We start from the raw sequence: 10,368 nt of genomic DNA, 5'->3' as shown, positions 1-10,368 counted from the left end.
TGTACATTGTGTACTGCATTGGATTGGTGTTCCATACAAGATGTATTCCTGCCTCATACTCAGTTTTCCTTGGAAAAGGCTCCAGAACCACTGTGACCCTAACCATTATCAAATCTTTAATCAAGATAAAATAAATGAAAAAAATCTGGACATTTATATTTTTCATCCCCTCCATCCCCTCCAACTCCCGGAGGGAAAACGGCAGCTGTACTCAGCACTTAGTTGTATGGATTCACAGTACATGCAAAAGCATCACCCAAGTCATTACTTCAAGGTGGATGGTATATCCAGAAGAACATAAAATTATGCATTATAAAATGATTAGCCCTGAAAAAAAGAACATTAACGAGGAAATGTTTCCTTTGATTCATTTCTGAAATCTTTCTACTTACCTGTAAAATAATGAGTAAAAGATACCATGAGACGATAGGTCAAAATTTCAGCTTTCTTTACCTGATATTTAAATATAGATGTGTTAAACAACTTAGAACATGGCACCTTTTGTTTGAAACTACCCATTTTTAAGTGATCGAAAATATTGGAACATGCGACTGACAGGTGTATCTTCCCCTGGTGTGCTCTGTTAGATTGAATGTTTAAGCAATTAACAGCTCTGAATGTCTACTCCTTGTTTGAGCTCTGGGTTTCACTTGTGAAACCTGAATTGTTGTTGAAATGGATAAACCACCATGAAGACCAGAGAGCTGTCTATTGGAGAAAAGCAAGCCATTTTGAAGCTGAGAAAAAAATTAAGCTGAGGGAAAATAGATCAGAGCTATTGCACAAGCATTGGGCATAGCCAATTAAACAATTTGGGATGTCCTGAAAAATATAGAAACCACTGATGTACTAACAACCAGACAATGAACAGCTCGACCAAGATAAACAACAGCAGTTGATGACAGAAACACCTGCTCATTCCTCCAACTATTCATTCAGCCAATCATGTTGCAAGCATAAAATCATGCAGATACAGATGAAGAGTTTCAGGTAATAATCACATCAAACATCATAAAGAGGGAAAAAATGTGATCTCAAGTGACTTGAGTAGGGAATGGTGGTTGGTGGCAGATGAGCTGGTCTGAGCAATAATAAGTACTTTTTACAACCATGGTGAGCAGAAAAGCATCAGACCAGACTTTGAGGCAGATGGGCTACAACAGCAGGTCTTATCAGCCAAGAACAGGAACAGGCTTATTGAAATGGGACAGATTCAGATTGGAAAACATGGCATTGTATCAATGTTCTTCATGAGCTGAAGAAAATAAAACCAGTAGATATTTGAAATGTGTTCTGATGTATTAGCTGTTGTCAAGATTCATTATGGCTTTCATTCCATTGGGTTCCAGAGGTCCCAGATTGTAGAGGAGCTCTTTTTCCCTACGTTTCCTCACTTCATTGCTTCCATAATAATGTGATGTAAACAGAGATGTCATTATTGTTATGTACCTTGTTTATGAAGAGTCTCAGCGCTGGAAAGGAGAAATCCATAAAATACTCGACAAAATGATCATCTAATCTCTTCTTGGTTTCTTACACTTCATGTAGGAGAGAATAAACAATTACTCTGTCGAAACATGAAGATTGATGACTGACAAAACTGATCCTTTAGGTCTTGTGATTTTAGTGGCTGTATTAAGCAATTTGGATGTGGAACATCTGGGGCGATTGCATGCAGTAAGTATCATAGTTACTCTTAACGGTGATTCGGACAGGACTAGTTTTATATGGGGTGGTGGGGTAATGTAATAATTACCAAAGCTTCTTGATTTTAATCCCATGCGAACTGGTCATGTCAGTTATTTTTATGGACTGCGCATTCCCGAGCCAGTGAAGATTGCAGCGTCTTTTACCTTCTATAAATTGGTCTGTAAAAATAACTCCAGGTTAAATTAATCCCGTGTGAATGCACTCTCTGTATTTTTTTAGGTAGTCAATTCATTCTCGGCATTTAGTCCAGTCACCAAATGGTACTTTGACAGAGGGACATTTATCACAAGTTTCCTTATTCCCAAACAGAATGATTATGTATCATTTGTTCAAACAGAGTTTGATAACATCCTTCTCCCCAAACTGAAACTAAACATAACATTTCAGTTCTTGTCCAGTTGTGGCTTTTCTTTTGCTTTGTTGGTGTCATGTTGCATTATCAAACACTGAGATGCAGCACCATGTTACATATGACTCACAGGGCTGCTGTGATTGGTCATCAGAACATAAGCAATGAAGATTTCGTTCAATTTCTACAGAAATTGCTTATGCTGTGCGAATCGACAGTAAATATCACAGACATCCGTAGTAACAATTACTTTACAGCCATACGTCCTGAAAACTAATCCCATCTGAATATGGCTTTTGGTTCAAGATCATCCTGTTGAACCTCTACAAAATCCTGGATTTTGAAGTTTTTAAATATAATCTCAGCCACCGTCTTATTAGTAGGATGGTATGCGCACAAAGAAGTGAGCAAATCAATTTGCACATGCAACAACTTGTACAAAAGTTGTAAAAAGTACAAAAACTGTCTTATTGGGAAGAAATATAAAGTTCTGTCATGTTTGAGTTGTTAGGAGACACCAGAGATGAGGTACATATCATATGGACTCACTTGGAGCTAAAGCCTGTGGTGTTTGTATGGTGAAGCGTGACCAGGAATTCCAAATGTGTTCACATGGGTTTGAGATGTTATGCACCCAGAACTTGGACAGTATGTGGTGGGCTTTTGCAGTCTGTGGCTTCAGGCGGTGGACATGGTTGCATTGTGTGCCACTACACAGGTTGTGTATCAAAAAAACAAACACACAATGACTTTTGGAAACACTGCTGCATATATGTATAAACACATTTTATGTGTTGTTGCCATGGACACTTATTATCTCCATGTCTGCTCTGTTGTACATTTTCTGCAGGTTAAGATACACAAAATTTTGGCACCCTTTTTTAAAAACTCTTTTTCAAATGTACACACACACACACACACACACACACACACACACACACACACACACACACACACACACACAAGGAGAGTGTTAGTACAGCTGGTGGTGAAATCCGGCTGCCCAGCAAGGAGTGTGTGGAGTGTGTGTGTGTGTGTGTGTGTGTGTGTGTGTGTGTGTGTGTGTGTGTGTGTGTGTGTGTGTGTGTGTGCGTGCTGATAGGCCACTCTGTTTCTACTGACACCCGGGGGGCGAATTTGTCATTTCACTTTTATTTGATTTTCTTCTCAGTGGTGGGATGGCTCTGCTCATTATCACTCTGACTGCCAAGAAGAAGGAACTAAGAAAGTGAAGAAAGTCAGTAAAGAAAGAAAGAAAGAAAGAAAAAGAAAGAAGAATGCACTTCTTCAGATTTTCTTCAGATTACAAAGTGAAAATAGCAGCAACTACATGTTATCTTGTTATAGTACTTGAGTACACATTTCACTGAATGGTAGTTTTTTGATCAAAATCATATGTTTAATTTAAGATTACATTTAATTGAGATTTTAAAAAATAATAATAAGTCAACTTTGGGGACATGGTGGCTTAGTGGTTAGCACATTTGCCTTGCACCTCCGGGGTTGGGGATTCGATTCCCGCCTCTGCCCTGTGTGGTTGGAGTTTGCATGTTCTCATGCTTTCAGGGGTTTCCTCCAGGTACTCTGGTTTCCTCCCCCAGTCCAAATGTAACAGAGAAAGGAAACAGGTTACAAAACTCGCCAAAATGGTTGAGCATATGTTATGGTTGTTCATCCTACAGTATAGCATACGAATAATTGGAAAAAGGGGGTGGGACACCTACAGGTAATGAGTGTAACAAGGGAGGTCTGCCATTTTCTTGTCTGTCGAGGTGTCACTGTCAAGGTGAATGGTATGTAGTTTTATCTCTCTGGCTAATATGCAGTAATATAGTTTTGTTTCCATTTAAATTAAAGGTATTTCTTTGCTATTGATGTAATTAATGTTATTTCATGTTTGAATTTATTGAAGTCGGTGTAATTTGTAAAGTTTGAAGTATAAGTATATTGTGCTTTGTTTGTGTAATGCGCACGGGAGAACTTGGGGGACACACGGAAGTGCAAGTGCTTTATTTTTTTTATTTCTGTGTTTTATTTACAGCTGTGACCAGAGAGAGGGTAATTTTTTTCTGTTGTGTTGTTTCCTACTATATTCCAGGTATGCTATAGTACATTGTCTGTGTGTAATAGCTTTTGTATGTAATTGAAAAATTATGAGCTCAATCTTATATTAAAAAAAAGAAGTTAATTTACTATTGAATTGTCAGTCAAGAGTTCAGTGTTTAAGGTGAATGTTGTGACCAGAGAGAGGGTAATTTATCTGTGTGATGTTCCATTAAGCCTAGTTCACACCACGATTTTAAGCCCAATTTGTAATTCACTGAACTCACTGAGTTGCCTCTGATCAAAGGCAGTTAAGTTACGTTCACACATAGAGCGACTCACAGCGACAAAGCGACCAGAGACCATTCATTTTCAATGAGAACTGGTGACTTCTGGTGACATGAGCGACAGCGACCACTGGTGACCGGATGTGGGCGTATCCAACAACTTAGAAATTTGAGAAAAGTTTAACTTTATGCAAATCTGTAGCGACGTGCTGCAGCGACTACCAATGGGAGTGAAGACAGTAGAGAGCACGTCATCCCTGGCCACCCCCTGCTTACTAGCAGAAGCAGCACCATTGTGGCAGTAGCCAAGTAGCTTAGCGTAGCATAGCTTATCTTAGGATTTTAGCAGGTTTAAAGCAATAAATAAATAAATAAATAAATAAATTTAATAATGAAACACTCACCTTTTGTTGCAATTGCGCAAAATCCCAGTGTAGCGCCTATCTTGGGTAAGTGTCCGGCTTGTAGCTGCTTTGGCGCCCGGGGAATGAGTAGCACCAAGCCAGACACTTCACCCAAGAAACACGGAGGCCGCAGCCGAAGAGCTGCAGTCTGGCTCCCAGTCCCCATCAAACAGATAGTGAATGACACCCTGATGGTGATGCTCATTTACTGAGATAGGAGCTACACTGGGATTGTACTCAGTTGCAACAAACAGTGAGTGTGCTTCATTATTATTATTTTGCTTTAAAAGCACTAAGGCCATAAGCTAAGTTAAGCTAATTGGCGCGTGTGCTTTTGTAGATGGCCGAGCACACACCGCTTCTCCTTCATCTCATAGGATACAATGTATATATACACTAGTGGTGAATTTTATATAAGATCATCTCCCTCCAGAATACTTAATTTTAGCTGCAAAAAAATTGCTTTGTTGTCAAAAGTGGAATGTTAGTTGCACCACCCATGTTACTATGGCATCCAGTAGTGGGAGTGCCTATTGGCGACTTCATAGTACAGCGACTGGTGACTTGCAATGATGTAATCGCTGTGTGTGTGAACACAGAATCAATTGTTATGTGCAAACTACTCAACGACACATCAAATAGGCTCAACGACACATCGCTGAGGCATCGGCGATGCCACACAGATATTTGGCATACTAAATATCTGGAGCTGTCAGGCGACATCACATCCTGTGGTGTGAAAAGTGTCATCACTGGCAGTGATTGCGGCGACGAGCTACAGCCAATGAGAGTAAAGCATGGGGTGAGGTCACCGTGAGGAAGGGAAACTTGCGAAACCTTTTTACTCACTTCTAACTCACTCTGTAGCACACACAATCCCTGTTGCCTGTGTGTGCTAATAAATTCTTTCACCCACTTTCTTTGTCTTTTCCTTTCTGGGGTTTCTTCAACACAAATCATTATGTAAACAGCTTGCGACACTTGTGTCTGTCCTACGTCCATGTTCAAATAAACAACTCCTGTTTCATGCGTGGTTAGCACGTCATATATCCGTGTCACTTCTGTGTGTGTTTTTGTGACAAAACGTAGTTTGGACACCAGATAGAGTCATCTGGTGGCAGAGTCATTGTCAGATCGTGTAGTATATGACCCCTGTCACACAGCAATCATGTAGTGTGAACACCACCACAACTTCATGACTCTCAATTACAAGAGAGCAAGTCGTGTAGTCTGAACAGCACAACGATCTGCCAACGTTGAAAGTCGTGTAGTGTGAACATAGCCTTGTGTGTCTCAGTAAACACACTGCACTGCTTTATGAGCGGAACATGTCACCCCGTGTATTCCTTCTGCAAAGAGTTGATGAAAGAACAGACGGGGTTACACAAAGACATGCATTGTAGGCTTATTGGCATCTCTAAACTGTCCATAGTGTGTGAATGTGTGTAATTGTGCCCTGCAATGGGTTGCTACCTTGTCCAGGGTGTCCCCTGCCTTGAGCCACAAGTCCCGTAGGATAGGCTCTAAGCTCCCCATGACCCTGTGTAGGATAAGCGGTATAGAAAACGGAATATATATTCAACTATACTGCATTTATTTTAAATCTATGTAAAAGAGTCAAAAAATAATAATCCATTTAACCCCAGAAGACTGCAAAGCAATTACCATGCATGCATTCATTCCTCACTTGATGGAAACCTGGACTATTTTTACTGAAATAACCAACTTGCTCCATGACATAAGGCATGTTTTAGGGAATCGCGTGTGTATTATGCCTGAAAAACATGCTGTTATTCAGTTTAAGGTCTCAAATTAAAATATTTCAATAAGGACAGTGGGTTGGTATTAAATGAATTAAGGTATGGGACTGAAGTAATAACCACTGATGGTAATGAAATAGTAGTTTGGCAGTTATAACCACAATGCAGATGTTTCAATATCTGTTCTTCTCCTTCCGCAGCTCTCTCTCTGTTGTTTTGACCCACCCTAACGAGTTGAGTGGTATGCCTTGGTTCTGATGTGTGTGGTCTTCTTTCTCATATCATTTCCACTCCTTCTTGTCTGCAGGCTACGGAACAAACCTTGAGGCCATGATGTCACGTTTCTTTTTGTTAACCATGGTGCCGCAGTGGCCCCAAGAGTGACCTTCTGCTGACCACCTCATTCCAAATCCCACCAAAACCACACAAGCCATTACACATTCCACTTTGATTTGATGTAACAACATTTGTATTACCAATTTTAAATAACGTCTTACCTTTCCCCAACAACACTGTAGTAGAAATCTAATTACTACGAACACTGGGGAAATAAGTATAATTTTGAAACTCATATGGTCTCCAAAGGTTCCTTGCAGTTGCACTCAGTGAACCCAATTTTAACCCTTTTTTTTATCTTCCACCTCTCGTCTTGTGAGTTTTGCACCACAAGTATGCAAAATGTAGGGGTTCACTGAAATAGACATGCATAAAAAATGCTTGTGTGTTCTTGTTCCTTTATTATCTGAGGTAAAACACTAGCATGTGGTGGAATCTCCCAAGTGAATGCGTGTTCTCTGTTTTCATTTCTGCACAATTTGCCTTGAAACTATGGTCACACTGCTGAGGTTTGGCTTATCTGTAGACCTCAAGGTTAAAAAAAAAAAAAAAAAAAAAAAAAAATTCAGAATTAAAATGACCAGAAATAAACCCATGATTGAACCAATCACACACATAATGAAAACATGTCAATCTTCTAGCCAAATCAGATAGTCTTAAAGTCACAGGATAGAATTTTAATAGTCAATACATGTACTGTAAGATATTATTGTATATGTCTGTGTGTGTAACTGCATTTTTCCTTGTGCATACGCATTACTGTAAATTAACAAGCATAAAACTAACACGCCTGTCAAAATAGATCACTGCGCGTTTGAAATACTGAATGATCCATTTCTAAAAATGGAGTAGGAGTGCCTGCCTTCATCCTCCAATTCTCAATTGCAGCTTGTCTTACTAAATGTATTTGAGTGTGATAAACGAGGGGCATCAAGAAGGACAGACAGACAAATGAGATAGACTTGGAAAATCAAAATGATTTTACAATTCAGAAGCAGTGCAACAATTTGTGTCTCTATTAGAAACATGAATGCCTGGTATAAATGCAGTAGCAAGGCTAAAACCCCCTTGTCTTTCCAAGATAAAAAGAGATTGATATAAGGTTTCATTTTTGGCATCCACATCAGATTATTTGCAGGTAACAAATGTCTTAAAGTCCCCATGAAAACGAAATTTATGTTTTTTGGCTTTTAGTGTGAATATGTTAGCCATAAGGTTTTTTACAAGCTAGTGTGCTCCAAAACAATGATAAAACTTCAGCTTCCCATCAGATTTTCTGTCCAATCAAATGTGCTCTAGAATCTGGTGTGCCCCGCCCCAACATTATAAAAATCCATGTTATTAACTGTCAAGTATGACTTGCTGTGAGGTAACCTAAATGCTACTGACCATTTAAAAAGGAGGAGCCACTCGATATGTCTTGCCATGACTTTTCCTCAACACATTGAATAATGCTGTGCATTTCAAGGCACTTCATGGGGACTTATTTTTTATTTTAGGGTTATAGTTTAGGGTTGTTTTTAGACTTTTGTGGAATCAAATGCAACAGCACCACCAATTTTCATAAGAGAAATACACAGAAGGGTATGAAGAAGCAAAGCTGGCCCTGATTCTAGTTCAGACTGTAGATTTAAACAGTCTATCAGTGACTGCTGTGATTTACACAAAGTTTAAAGGGATAGACGACAATCAAAATATTTTGCTTTCTTTTGCTTTGATTCAGGAAAGGGTTCAAATGTTTTTGTTTGTCATGTTGGTATTCTGAGGAAACAATGACATGTAAACAGGAGGGCATTATGGACTTGAACCAATAATAAATAAATAAATAAATCACAAATGCAGCAGCTTATCTGTATTTAAATGCGTGTGTGTGTGATGCTTTTCTACAAATCATTCTTATTATAACATGGATGAGATCTCATAATATAATGCATTGTCTAACCATTAATAGTTTCACTGTCACGCTATTGGTTTTGTCTGATTTTAGTCCTCTCATCTATCAGGAATAGATATCACTGATTACAAATATCAGTCCTACTACAAATAGATCTTTTGAAATGCAATGTTTCAATGAGAAACATTAGTAGCTTTCCAACATGTTCATTAATTCAATTCAGTTCAATTTTATTTGTATAACACTTTTTACAATAGACATTTTCTCAAAGCAGCTTTACAGAAATATCAACACGGTATATTAAAGGTGCGAATTTATTCCAACTGAGCAAGCCACTGAGTGGCGACAGTACCAAGGAAAAACTCCCTAAGATGTTTTAAAAGGAAGAAACCTTGAGAGGAACCAGACTCAGAAGGGAACCCATCCTCATCTGGGTAGCAAAAGATATTGTGAAAAAGTTCATTATTGACTTATATGAAGTCTGTATGGCCTTAGAAGCAGCCGTAGTCCCAGCAGTCTGGAATTGGAGTAGATTAGAGCTCCATCCAGAGGGAGGACATATTAATGTGACATATATTTGTTGTAATCCTAATAATATATATAAACTGAATACACTATGAAATATAAAACGGACCTATTCTACAGTTAATTTTGTCTCCCCCCTTATTATATTTTATTGGGGCTTCCTCAAAGTTGGGGTATGTTGAGAAAGTATGTTGAGTCTTAAGTCTTTTTGTTGGTTATAAAAGACAAAAGAGTAAACAAAAAGGGAAAATGGCTTTTTTGGTGTATCACTGGACAAGCTGCACACTCCCATTTAAGCTGGTCTGTTGCTGTGGAGACACCACAGTGTCAACTGGCATGAGAGACGGAACTGAAATGTAGCACAGCTGAAAGATAAAAATGGATGGGAATGTGATGTGGCTGAATAAAGAAAAGGAATGAAAAGAAAAACAGTTATAACAGATTCTCATCCCCTGATTTTAGAAACGTGTGCAAACAGAGAGAAAGCATTAAACCACAAACGGGACATTTAATCAGCGGAATAAGAAGTTACATAATGTAAATTCAATCTAATGGAAAACAGTAAAAAGTTGACAGCAGAGGAAGGAATAATCATTTCAAGAAATGCAGCATTACACAATAAACAAACAAACAAACAAACAAATAAATAGCATTATAGATGACAAAATTTGTCATTTGTTAGCAACTGACATAATTTTATGGGTTTTTTAAAAATAAAATGTTGCCAAAATTATAACTAAAAAATATAACCAAAATTATATAACTGTCAGCAAAATGTAATCCAAGTTGTCTACAGCCAAATTTCCAGTCCCATCACAATTAGTCAAACATTTCACATTTTCTGTGCTAGCAAAATGTCTAAATGCTGAATATTTTGTAAAGCTGATGCTAATAACTAGAAAATAAAGCAAAATATATTGCAGAATAATAGTCTGGATATTACAGTTCAATGATTTAGATATATGGAGTATTCATTCACCTTGAGTGATATTTGGCTCTTGATACTCTCTGGATGTAAAATTCCTACCACTTCATTTTTCAAAATGTCAATAACTTTGGA

This window comes from Ictalurus punctatus, chromosome 5 (genome assembly GCF_001660625.3).
Source record: "Ictalurus punctatus breed USDA103 chromosome 5, Coco_2.0, whole genome shotgun sequence".
In the NCBI taxonomy this organism is placed as follows: Eukaryota; Metazoa; Chordata; class Actinopteri; order Siluriformes; family Ictaluridae; genus Ictalurus; species Ictalurus punctatus.
Note: the sequence above shows the minus strand (reverse complement) of the source record.